Source organism: Lonchura striata, chromosome 9 (genome assembly GCF_046129695.1).
Source record: "Lonchura striata isolate bLonStr1 chromosome 9, bLonStr1.mat, whole genome shotgun sequence".
NCBI lineage: Eukaryota > Metazoa > Chordata > Aves > Passeriformes > Estrildidae > Lonchura > Lonchura striata.
The window spans coordinates 21,622,497-21,635,504 of NC_134611.1; the positions used below are offsets into that span (position 1 = coordinate 21,622,497).

Consider the following 13,008-nt stretch of genomic DNA (forward strand, 5'->3'; position numbering starts at 1 on the left):
TTAGACATACTTTACCTGCATTGTATGTTGACCAAAGCCTTGAATAAAAGATTATAGTATTTGGATGTGTTTTTGAACAAAAAAAAAATACAAAAAAATTGCAGGAAATCTGAAAAAAATATTCTTAATAGGGTAAAGCTTGATATATAGACTTTTAAAAGTATGAAATGATAGGCAATGTTCTGTCTTCAAAGAAAAAACATTGAAACTCATGGTCAATTAATACAGTGTTTCATAAGATGTTTGTCTTTTCAGGCTGCAGCAGTCATGTAACAGTGAATAAACCGTGAATAAAACACAGCTCAGTAATTGCCTGGTGTTTTGTTCTATATATGCAAACATCTGATTATTGGTGTGGTTATAGCAATCTGGTAGAAATCCCCATGCAAGCACAGAAACTTGGTCCAGGCACAAGGGATTTCACTTCTAGCTTATATGCAATGCAGTATAGGCTGTCCATATCTCTTCATTTACTTTATCCTCTATTCTGACTACCCTGGTGGTGTGGATTAGCCTGCAATTAAATCTTAGTTAAAGATCTTGAAAAGAGTGTGAACAAAGTTTTAATGTGCTTTGGCAGAGCCACACCCCATAAAAGGCTTCAGCTTAGCAGCCACCTCAATGCTTTGCTCAGTGGAAAAGCAGCTCATCACTTTGCAGTGAGGGGATCTGGTACCTCTGCAGCAAATACTCCCCAATGCTTCAGTTGCTGAACTCCTCACAAGACCTTCAAATGACCACCCATTCTCATAATAATTTCTTCTGATCGGTTGAAGTGCTTTGACCATTTATGAATCTGTTTACTCTTTTGAGGATAATTTATGTGAATTCAAACCCTAAGATGTGTCAGTGCAGATGTTTTTTAGAGAAGGTGGCTGCCTTAATGGCTGCACTGAAAATAAATATATTATTATAATACTCTTTAGAGGAGAAAAGGTAAAGAGTGACACTGTTTATGTTTTTTTTTAATGATCCTACTAAATCCCGCTCTTTGCCATTTCACTCTTCTTTTAAATTTCTTCACAGAGAAATTTAAGTGTTAAATTTAGCAGAGAATAAAATCAAGAAAAAAATTATTTTTCCATGGAGAAACTGAAGTGGAGGAATATATTATTTTGTACTGATTAATTTTATTCTAATTTTTTATATATTGCTTACAGGTGCAGTGAAAAGTATTTTTGTCAGTAAAACACTCTCCAGGGAATCATGGATAAAACCACATTTTCCAACCAGCTTCTGGCAGGGGAAGCCCAGGTGACCTCCTTGCAGCACAGTGTAAAGGTTTGGAGCCCTGGTGTTGTCCCAGATGTGGAAGCTGTCCCTGCAAGGCAGACACGGGCTGAGCTCACGTCTCTTCTCAGTCACAGAGGCTCCAGCTTGGCTCAGCCGCCTGCAGCCTGGGCAGAAGCATTTCTCCTTTTCCAAGGCTTCAGAAGAGTCAGCAGCCATCAGATGGTGTGACAAAGGTGATGGCACTCTGGATTGGAAAAAAGGCACAAAAAAAACCTTTTGTGAATATTTACATTATGTTGTTGGACTTTTCCCTCCTTTCCACATGAAGAGGTAATAGAGGACTGTGTCTTTTTTTGGATTTATGGGAGCAGCTCCACACACCTCAGCTTATAAGGAAAAGAGTAAATAAAAGTTATAGGAACTAGTGAAATAGTCCTGAAATAACATCTGCTCCAGGCTGTGTTCAAGAATAGGTGGGCTTGGTAGGATATTAATTCTGCAATTTCCTTGTACGAGTAAACTTTTGAGACCTATGAAGTTCTGCTGTGAGTGCCCTGAAACTTGCCATGACGTGCTGCCCACGTGAAGAAAACTAGCAGCTGTTCTTCTTTAACTGTGATTAGGATAATGTTTATTGAGAATTGTTTAATTAAATAGTATTTCTAAAGAAGATCCTTGAAACCCACCCCAACTTTCCCCCAAGCATATCCACGAAATGCCAGCTGCCTGGTAGCCTGTGCTTGGCTAGTGGTGTAACACAGGCCTGGTCACTCCATTGACAGATGGACGTCTCTGCAGTGGGGAGCCTGGCTGGGAGGGACGGGTCTATCTCACTTTTGGTGGAAAGCATCAAAAATCTGACTTCTCAATATATCTCTGAAAGTACTGAAATTTCTTATTGAACGGAATTCGTGTTTTCAGACTAGTTCTGTGTTTTAAGTCTGTATTTTTTTCTGAACCTAAAATTGAGATAAAATTTCTAAGCTTGTTTGTTGCTATGTTCTTAAAAAAATACGGGTTGAATTTCAGGGACATTTCCACTGCTACTTTGTTCAAGAAGGATTTATGCTCCTGAGAAGTCATCTTAAATGAATTCTTTGGCAGACTCTCACGTTGCATCTTTGGGTTTTAACTTTGAGATTGGCAGAAGAGGGTTTTTTGTCCTGTTTCCAAGTGAGATGAGACCTGTGTGTCTGAGCTGCTTTTCTTTGCTCCTCTTTTTCAGTGCCTTCCGTCAAATAATTGCTGAACCAGTTGATCAATTTCAATCAAGTGGGACAGAAGGAGAGAGCTGTGAGACATGAAGTTTCAGAAGAAAACAGGTTCTTTGGTATGTCCAAGGGTCCTGGAAGTGTGCTTTTCCCAGGGAAAGTGATCAGAGCGCCAGGAGCTGGCTCCCCAGTCATCCCCTGGACTTTGCAGCAGCCCAGCAGAGGCTGCTGCCTGCCCCAGTGGAGGGGCTCATGAGAGATCCTTTGGGAACTGGCACCTGAAGGGCATGGGAAGCCCCTCTGCCACCGGTGGCACAGTGAGGTCTCTGTCAGGGGATTTACAGTGAGATATTGCTTAGGAACAAGTTGTTATCTTGTGCTTGGTCTCTGCCATGTAATATACTTTATATGAGGCCCAAAGAACACACCTATCTTGGGGCGGCTAGGTTAGCCAGAACTGACAGTTAGATGTTAAATAATTAAATTGTTTTAGCTATTAATTGTAAATGAATGTTGTTTTTAATTGCACTTTAATAATGCCGTGCCCTTTATAACCAAAATTAATGTTTTCTGTCTCTCTGTTTTTGAAGTACATGTCAGTTTAATTAAACTATTAATGGTAGACAGATTTTAAGTACTTTATATTCTTCATTAAATTGTATCTGCTCAACAAGCATAAACAGGAAAATAGACTCAGAAGCAGATTCATGTTCTGCCTGGTAAATCATTCATCATCAGATAAGATGATGAGGCACGCTTGTTTTTCTGTAGGCTTACAATGATAAACAAATACACTTTTGTATTGTAATATTTATTGAGTTCATAGAAAAATAAACAAGACTGTTCACTTTTCATATCAGCAACAGGCCTAAAAGCTGCTGTTTGCATTTATGACTGGTCAGTCAAGCAATATCTTGATGCTCTGAGGGTCAGTCTTAGTTCATTTTGTCTAAAGTGCTTGTTAACAGAGCATTTTTCTGGCCTAAGAGATAGTTCTTTCAGGGCCATTCAACTGCAGTAGCGATGAATATTTCTACTGTTCCTGCTGTGTCACCCAATTGTGTGCGGAAAGAATTAAAATAGATTTTGATTTGGCAGAAATTATATATTTATAATGCAAATGTTGAATAAGTCTCAATCCTTGTATGACTGCAGGAAGGTTGATGGAAACAGTTTTTTGAAGATTGTGAAAGACAAATTATGGCAAGGTCATTTCATCTCTATTGGTAAATCTGCAAATCCTAGTGGGCTGTTAATGGGGTAACAGGCAGAAATTAAGAAACACTACAGCAACTGCTTCTGACAAATTCCTGTGCATATTATACAGGCAGACAAAGATGTAACTGGTTATAATAGAGACAACAAACGTCCTTCCTTTGTGTGGCAGATCAATCAATAGCCAGGCATGTGATCTTGTTCACTATTATGTTAGTAATGAAACCTTCTTGTGATGTGACAACTGTGGAATAACATTTGGTCACAAAGCTGGTGTTAACAAGCACAACTGGCACTCTGGTAATTAGACTGATTCCTGGTCTACTTTCACAGATTGTCGATAAATGCAGTAAACAACAGGCTGCTTTCTCTCAGAAGAAGTTATATGAAGTTGTCATCCATTTGATGGTATGTACTCTATTCTCCTTCATCTTCTATCAGTTTTTGCCAAGGTGAGGATGTGCATATATTTCACTATAAAATAATGTTTCACAATAGAAATTTTGTGGGCATTGTTAAACAATCGCCTACTTAACGTCAACCTTTTTTTTCTCTAAGGACGAAAGATGATTTCTCAGTTAAAGGTAGGCAGTTAGATGGAGATGTTCTTCCTCAAATTTTGAATGTTCTTCCCTCTGATACAGCTGTGTCTGCTGTGGACAGCCATTTATATTGTTTAAGGATAACTGAAATCTTAAAATCCATAGATTACCCTTGATTTAAAGGCCAAGAATATAGATCATATACAATTGTAATATAATTTTTTACATTAAACAAAATAACTACATCCAGCCATGGATGTGCTAGCAAACTTTTCCATCACCAGTTTAGGGCTGTTATGTCAAAACTCATTTGCTGTTTTGCTCTTTCCACAGACCTGCATTAGTGGAAATCTGAACTGTAGTTTGGTGTTTCCACCCTCATGGCAGAGTAAGAAGGAATGAGAGCTCCTTCCCTAGGCCCTGTACCTCCTCCAAGCCCACAGCCTGGCTCTGCACATAGGAAAATGTGTGAATGCTGTAACTCTGTCTCCTCCACTTGAAAGCAGAAGAATTTAATCAACTGAGGTATGTCTGGGGAGCTTTTCAGTTTATTTTGCATTGGCTAAGTGGCAAAGCTTAAGCTGGAGGCACTGTAAACCAGCAAGGGTTTCTATGCTTGCTCTTCTTTCATAAGGTGCATTCAGAAACTGTCAACAGTGCATAGGGGATGACGAGTAGTGGCAATGCCATGGCATGTCTGGGCACTGGTGCTATATGGTACTTTGCTCATATTTGCTAAGTCCAGCTCCATCCGGAGTTCAGCATCCTTACTGGTTTGATTTGACTAAGAAGGGTTTCTTGTACTGGGCCATGTTTTGACCACTTGCTGCAACTAAATTCACTCTAAAAGATCAAGAGAATAGTGAACATCTCTTCATGGCCATTATCAGTTGTTGCCAGATTGTAATTCCCTTTGTAATCGATGAAAAGCAGTGGGAAGGAGTGCTTTACAGTAGGTATCTAGTTTTATGCAGGTTTAATGCAGGAAGATGCCTCATTAGCAGTCAGTAAACATAAAAACTAAATTCACACTCATAAACTAGGGAGAGGTTTTGGACATGTTCACTGAGCCATGGGTATCAAGAAGTTAGAGGCTATAAATAGCAGTGAATGCAGTATGCTAATGTGAATGGTTGGAAATGAATATCAGAGGTGTTTGTTGCTGCTTCCTGCAGAGCAGTCTCTGTTCTGACAAACCACTGAGAAAGACCAGTGAGGCTCTCTAAGGCTTGTAGGTTTGTACCCTACAGGCTCCTAGGAAAGGATAACTGTGGAAAGTAACAAAGGAGTGTGTGGGGTTTTGTCTGATGGGTAAGAACAGTGTTTAGGGAGGGATTAGCAAGAGGCCTGTGGATGCACCAAAATGCCATGTGCTCAGAGAAGGGACAGAGTGAGAATATTTTTTGGCTGGCTGTAGATGGTGGTATGACTTTGAGTGAGACCACATGCCAAACAGAACCACAGAATGGGCAATGTTAGAAAGGACTGCAGTGGATTGTCTGGTCCAACCTCCCTGCTCAGACAGAATAATTGTAGAGCACACTTGTGCAGGATTTCGTTCAGATAGTTCCGGAATTTCTCCAGTAGGGGAGACTGGAAGGCAACCTGTTCCAGTGCTTGGTCACCCTCACAGTAAAGAAGTTCTTCGTATTTAGGTGGAACTTCCTGTACATCCGTATCTGCCCACTGCCTCTTGTTCTGTTGCTCAGCACCCCTGAGCAGAGCCTGGTCTATACTCTGACACCTCCCTTCAGACACAGATAAGATTCCCTCTCAGTTGTCTCTGTCAGGGAGCTGAACAGCCCCAGCTCCCTCAGTCTTTCCTCATGATATGCTCCAGTCCCTCCATCATTGTCAACCTCCGCCAGACCTGCTCCAGGAGCTCCATGTCTCTCTTGATCCATCGTTCTTTGCAACTAGGGGGACAGAAATGAACCAGCTTGTGCTCCAGATCCCTTGACCTGTTGACCTAAGACCCTGAGATCCCTCTTGATGGTTTGCAACCTTCTTGTTGGGACCTTGTCACTGCCTACCTGTAAAATCAGTAGAGTGCAACAATCAATGGGCCATAGCAGGCTGTGAAGTTTATGGGTGACGTCTCTTGTGTGGGGCCCAGGGAGGCAATGCAACTTCCTGTGGGTTGGGTCTGGTCAGTGATTGAGCCCTCCATTCCCCTCAAAAGGGAGTCACCAATGACTACTACATTTTTTTTCTTCATGGAGGGAGTTTTGATGCAGGGGGTAGGCAGCACCTCCATCTTGGAAGAACCTTCATCCATGTACACATTTCCCCAGTCCTCTTTTTGCTGGTTCTCAGATTCCAAGATCTCATTTTATAAGGGCACCTGGGAAGGTAAGTTGGAAGGGGAGTCATCCCCCCATCCCAAGCAGAAACCTATTTCCACTCCATACAGTCCCTCCTTGGTTGGGAAGGATCTACAGGAGAGCTAGGTCTGATCTCCTCCTGAAAAGAGGGTCAGCCTTGAGGCCAGACCAAATGTTTTGTCTGGTCTGCTCTAGTGAGCCTTCAAAAGTGGAGATGATGCAGCCTCCCTGGGACACAGCTTCACTGCTGTTTTCCTACCCAGAAATCACACTTAAAAATGTGTCTTTTCAATTGTTTCTCCAGTGTCAGCATGATTTTGTTTGGACTCAGTGCTTCCCAGAACTCCACATAGATTTCTATGGCCAAGCCTCACGTCTATTCATAAAACACTCAAATCTGCTGCTGATGCAGCACTGAGATTGCATTGACCTGTCAGTGGGAGTCCATAAGCAATGAATAATTTTTTTGCTGCTGGAAGTCAGAAAATAAAGCCTCAGCTTCTAGAAGAGACCAGGTTCAAGCACCACCAGCCGCAGTAGGTAACAAGAATGGTTGTGTCATTTAAAAAAGAGGCAGTTGGTCAAGAGCATGTTGAAAGCATCACACATTTGGAGAAAGAACCTCTGCACTTGGGAGGTAACTGAAGAAACAAGACAAGGAGATGTTTTGCCATTAATATCATTTAAGCTCTGCTGTTTTAAGAAGGTTTTACCATACAGATTACTTTGTAGAATGAAGACAATGCAGAGTGTTTCCAGCACATGGCTGGAAAATCTTTGCTATGGCTGCACTATTCAGACCTTGTCAATGCACTGCCTGTAGAAAAGGATTTTGTCAGGAAAAAGCAGTGTTCTCCCTTCTTAGGAGTATATTTCACATTCTAAAGTGATTTCTCAGGTAAGATTGAATAAATTCTAGTTTACTAGATTTGATTTCTAAAGAAATGTGAGGAATAGAGTACAGCTAAGTGACAGATGCCTTGGCATTTTGTGCTTATTTGCCATCAGTTACTTTCATATTAAATTGTTCCATTTACAAGCTAGTATAATTTTTTTCCTAAGCACCTACTGCTCCGTCTAGTTGTGGAAAATGAAGCTCAGTTGTTTATGACCTGTGCTGTACTTCATCACTAACCTTCACCAAATGTACAAGTTCTGGAACGAGAATAAAGCTTCACCAGTGGTAGCACAGCATGAAGCAAAGTATAATGCATATTACTGTGGTGCACCTGTGCTGGCTTTCCCTTGCTTCTTGGGATAAAAGTGCACTTTATTAGCAGGCAAATAGGTAAGGCTTAAGAGGCCAATCTTCTGTGCCTGGCATATGGAGCTCCCATTAACACTAGTGAGTAAAATGGATATAGTTTGACAAGAGAACAAGGACTTAAGGGAACAGATGAATGCAGAAACAAGATGACACTTTCATAGTCACTTTTCTGACCAAAACTGAATGTTTTGAGTGTCTAAATGTAAAGATTGTGTAATGTGTTTTTATTACTTAATAACTGTCAAAAACCAAGTGAGGAAACTAGGTCTAGTCTTTACCTTTGAGAGAACAAAGTGCCACCATCTCCCCAGACTGTGCTTAAGCCTGTCCTCAGTAAAACACCTCTCTGATACCTCTCCCACACTCATAACAGTTATCTTCTTGTTTTCATCTTCCCTGTGGAAATTATTAATTAAAAATTCTTTAAGAAGAAAGCTTTGTTGCTATCTAGATATCTCAGATTTTTTTTTTTTTTTTTTTGCATCTTTTGAAGGCTGCAGATGCATGAAAGAAGGTGGTGAGAGAAGGATGAAGATCACAGATTTTCTTCTGGTGAGTCACAGAGGCGTTGTGGCTCTGTGATCTCCAGCAGCCTTTTGTGTCACAGCCCATGTAGACCAAATCTGCTTTTGGGGTGGATGCTCTGTGATGGCTGGTGGGAAGAGATCAGCCTCTCCCTGAAATGACAAAGGTGGTGTTTCCCCAGTGTTTAATGTAGGCGAAGAATTCTCTGGATGTCCTTCACGTGTAAAATGTATCTGTCGTCCCAATTTCTCACAGAGTTAGATCCTGAATTTTTAACTACCTAGAAGAAATCAGAGATCAGCTGAAGAGGTTTCTGAATTAGGTTTGCTGGGAAGCCTCAGGTTTATTCTGGTTTTTCAGGATCCAGCAGTAACCAAGAACATTAATTCCCATTTCCAGGTGGCAAAGATTTTTTTTTCTTCTCTTTTCTTTCAGTCATGGGCTTCATTGCAATTACTTTTTTCTATCTTTCCAAAATCCAGTTACTGAAATGCTACTTTTTGGGTGCCCTTAGCCAACACCCTGAGTGTCCATTTGAAACAGCTAGACAGGTAAGAAGTATAACAGCTTTATGGTTGAGTGGCAAAACTGAATCCAATCCAGATGAACCTAAATTGGGTATTTTAATAAGTCTTTTACAAATTAGAAAAAAAAAAAAAGTTTAAATATTTATTTCTTTCCTAGGTTTTATTAGTAGTTTTCTTTTTTCAATCATAACACATTTTCATTTCCTAGTGGTAAAGCTATTTTTAGAAAAAAAACTTACTTTGGAATCTCATTTTTAATACAGTAAAAATTGTTTCAACATTTAAAAAAAGGAGAAAAAAAATGAAAGCACGTTCTCCCTTGTCAGGGAGCTCTCTCTGTTCTGTACTGAGCCCAGAGGCCGGGGCTGCCCGCGGCGCTGCGTGCCTCGCTGTGCCGGTGGAGACACTGCCCGGACATGGGCCGTGCCAGACACTGCCAGAGCCTGCCACTGTCCTGCTGGGCTCCACAGACTGCCCCAGCTGAGCTCTCATATTTACCAGGCTCACCTCAATGCGCTGCAATTGTATCTGCAATCTGCAGGATTGGATGCTGTGATGCAGTCTAGGCAGGCCATGATTAAAGAAGGCAACCCAACCTTCCTGCTGCCCAGCCAAGTTTCATGAACTTCTTGGCAAATTCAAAACCTGGTTATTTTTTTAGTATGTCTGCTGGGGAGATAGCTTCCTGACACATTTGAGATATTTTGTCACTTGGAAACATTGAGCCAATTTAGTTAACGTTTTAATTTTTGTTGGATTTATAATTGTAGTCATGTGTCAAGAGGTCAGTTTAGACAGCTCGGTAAGCTGGAAAAGCCAGCAACAAATTGAATCAAGTGAATATCCTTTCATTTCAACGTCTTTTTCTCTCCTTGTTTCAAGCCCAGAAGGAGGTCTTAAAGTTGATGAGAAGATAAATTCAATTATACTTAAAGCTAACTTTGGCTCTTAGCTCTCATACTACCTTTCCCCATCTTTGCCATCCATCCTATTGCAATCGTTTAGATTTGCCCCAATAGTAGTTTGCCTATTAGCTTTGCTAATGAATTTACTACTGCAGAAGACCACTTGCAGGGCTGTCTTAAACATAATGAATGTAATTATTTAGCACAAAACCAGGGCAGCATCTTTTTCTCTCTTGACAAGAATAATTCTTTATTCTCTCATTAGCTATGTGCTTTGGTCTCAGTAAACTAGTTATTGACCTGCTCATTTAAGGAGCTTCACTCTAAATGCTTCTTCCCTTATTTAACTCAGACGAGTTCCTCTAATTTCCCCTCACCATGCAATGCTAGCCCGTAAAATGTAACCATTGTTCATTTGTTGTGAAGAGAGCTGGAAGACAGGAAGCTATTCTTAGATGGATGCTCAGCCTCCTGAGCCCTGCTTGCTTGTCCCTGGTTATAATGGATACAAAACTGTATGGGGCTTAGTAGACATCATGTAAACTCTATAGGAAATCTGAGCCAATGAATCATGGAGACAGACCCCCACTGAGCATTGTGTGTCTGAATAGACTGCAAATAGATAGAAAAGCAGCTTAAGCAAGTGGCTTTCATATGACAAGAATGCATAAATTAGAAATGAATTGGGAGTATCTGTTGTTTTAAGGCAGTTGTATTTTTACTTTCTTTATCTTTACTTTCTTCTTGTAAGAAGCCACTAATTACTCAGACTACACTGAAGACTGGTGCAGAGTTTGTGCATGTGTGTGGGTTTTGTTGCTCCTTAAGCCTTCTCCACTGGATTGTGCTGGCTCAGCCTGGCAGTGCCATCCCATGCTGCCTCCCCAGCACCTGTACAGGTACCCCATCCCATCTAGCAGTGTCTCTTAGGGCATCCTGGGCGATTCCCACCTGAAACATGACATAAATCCCTGGGGAAATCAGGAATCCAGTGGTGTCAGGTCTGTAGAGGTGCAGACCCCCAGCCCCAGCCAGGAGCACAGCACCAGCTGAACTGGGGTTATCCCTTGGCAGAGGTGGCAGGCTCTCATCTCACCCTTGCAGAACTCAGGGCTGAGCAGCAGTCAGTTGCTTCCTGTTCTCCTTGGGCCATTAAATACTTAGAATTCCCATCAGGTGGGTCCTGACCATCAGTGAATGGAAGCACATGGCATTTCTAGGCGAGTTTCTCCTGAAAGCAGCCGTTGCCTGACCAATGGGGGCATCCAGGAGCACCAAGAGCCTGCTTGGTCTGAATCCCATCTGGCCTAAGTCGAAGGGTGGGCTGTAGGTAGAGAGGCTCAGATCCAAGGGCCATGTAAGCAAGACAAGGATGAGGAAAATGCAAAAGGGCTGGCAGTTCTGGTACAAGCTCACCTGCCAGCTGGAAAAGGGACATGTCACATGTGTGCTATGGCTGCTCTCATGCCTCCTGCATGTGGTGAGCTGGTCTTACAGAGTTATGGTGGTCTCACAGAAAGGGTTATGGTGGTCTCAGAGAGCAGGGCCAGGTGTTTGCAGGAGGAGAGCTGCTGCTGACACCCACTGTGGCCTCAGCAGCAGCAGAAGTTGTCTCTCTGAGGAAGCTAATGTGGTGGTCCAGGAGCTGGGGGGTTCAAGGGCTGGCAAATGTGGCTCTGTGCAGTGGCAGACTGCTGTTTTGTTGCTTGCTTTTGGATTCTTTTCTGGCTTTTTTCTGTGCCTTTTTGTTAACTTTATTATTTTTTGAAATGAACTATCTTGTCTCTAATTGTTCACAGATTGTGATAATAGTCTGCAGGCAGATGGTCCATAGTTTGTGGTCCAGCAATCATAGGAGAGAGACAGCAGCCCTCCGTTGTGTTTATAAATACTGGTGCTGAAGCGTCGCTGTTTCTTGGGGCCCAGTATGGGCTGCCCTCCCTCCTGCTGTGATGAGCTGGTCCTCACTGTGTCCCTTGTTCCAGAGGCCCACAGCAGGTCCCTGGCTGTCTATAATCTCTGTGGCCTCTGATGGCTCTCCAGATGGGCCCTGGGGGTAGCACCACTTTGTCTAGAGAGGAAAAGAGGTCTGTGCCTTTTCAGGTGGGAGGAAGGCGACACCTGAGGGACCTGACTGAAAACAGAGGGGAGGAGAACAGGCAGAACAGCTGAGAGACCCAGCCTGGGGGGCTGCCACCCTTCCGTGAGGGCGGGCTGGAAAGGAAGGGACTGTGCCTGTGAGCAGCCTGTCAGACTGCGTGTCCCAGGGACACATCTCCTCATCCAGCCCCAGGAGTCTCTAAAAGGCAGTGCAGCTCTTTGCCAAGCATGTCCCCTGTGGGCTGGGGAGCAGCTCCAGGGCAGCAGGCAGGGGATGAACCACCCTGTGTATATGTTTGGGGCTGTGGTGTCTCTGTGTTCTGACAACTGCAACAAATCTATGGAAATGTAGCTCACAGAGCATCATGTAAAAAACCATCAGATTTTGCATTAGAAGTGAATATAAATTACAGCTTACACACTGCAGAAAGTCAGTGCAAGGTATTTTACAAGGGTATGTAGTCATAGGACAAGGTGTAATTGCTTTAAACTGAAAGGAGATAGGTTTAGATCAGGTATCAGGAGGAAATTCTTTATTGTGAGGCTGGTGAGACACTGGAACTGGTTGCCCAGAGAAGCTGTGGATGCCCCATCCTCACAATTGTTCAAGGCCAGGTTGAACAGGACTTTGAGCAACCTGGTCTAGTGTAAGGCTCTCTGTCCATGGCAGGGGCATTGGAACTAAATGATCTCTAAGATCCTTTCCAATCCAAGCCAGTCTATGATTCTATGGGTTATATTTAAGTAGGGAAGATAAGGCACTGTGTTTTAGCTGACTGGGTTGCTCAAAGTTATCCTTAAAATTTTAGTATTTGTAATATTGAAGCTTTTAGTCAAATATTTGATATGAGGCAGCTTACTTTCAAGATGTTTTCCATTTCTTCTAGGTAGATTAAAAAAAAAAAAAAAGCTTTATTTTCAGCCAACATTTGTCTGTTTGAATGTAATTGTGCTGCAAAAACTTAGCTATAAACACCTTCACCTTAGGGAAAGATTAACAGTTTCATTGCATTTTTATGTTTAAATAATGATGCTTTAATATATTTTCTTCTTGACTGTAATTCCAGTTCTCTTTATAAAAGTAACTTGTCTTGCCAGTGCATGAATTCTCAGTTAAAAGTTAGACAAATTTTGAAGAAGTCTACTGTCAGTGGAGAGC

General features: G+C 42.1%; 1 long non-coding RNA gene across 2 annotated transcripts in view; it reads left to right on the top strand.

The window, feature by feature from the left end:
• Positions 1-13,008, top strand: part of LOC110470332 (uncharacterized) — an 81,135-nt gene that overhangs the window by 20,758 nt on the left and 47,369 nt on the right. The window contains exons 4-8 of one of the 2 annotated variants that reach the window (XR_002465393.2): positions 1,161-1,281; positions 1,362-1,563; positions 2,459-2,563; positions 3,993-4,067; positions 4,535-4,726. This is a non-coding gene — a long non-coding RNA (uncharacterized LOC110470332). Of the gene's footprint in view, positions 1-1,160; positions 1,564-2,458; positions 2,564-3,992; positions 4,068-4,534; positions 4,727-13,008 lie in introns of both variants that reach the window. The other variant, XR_013340468.1, reaches the window with a different exon arrangement.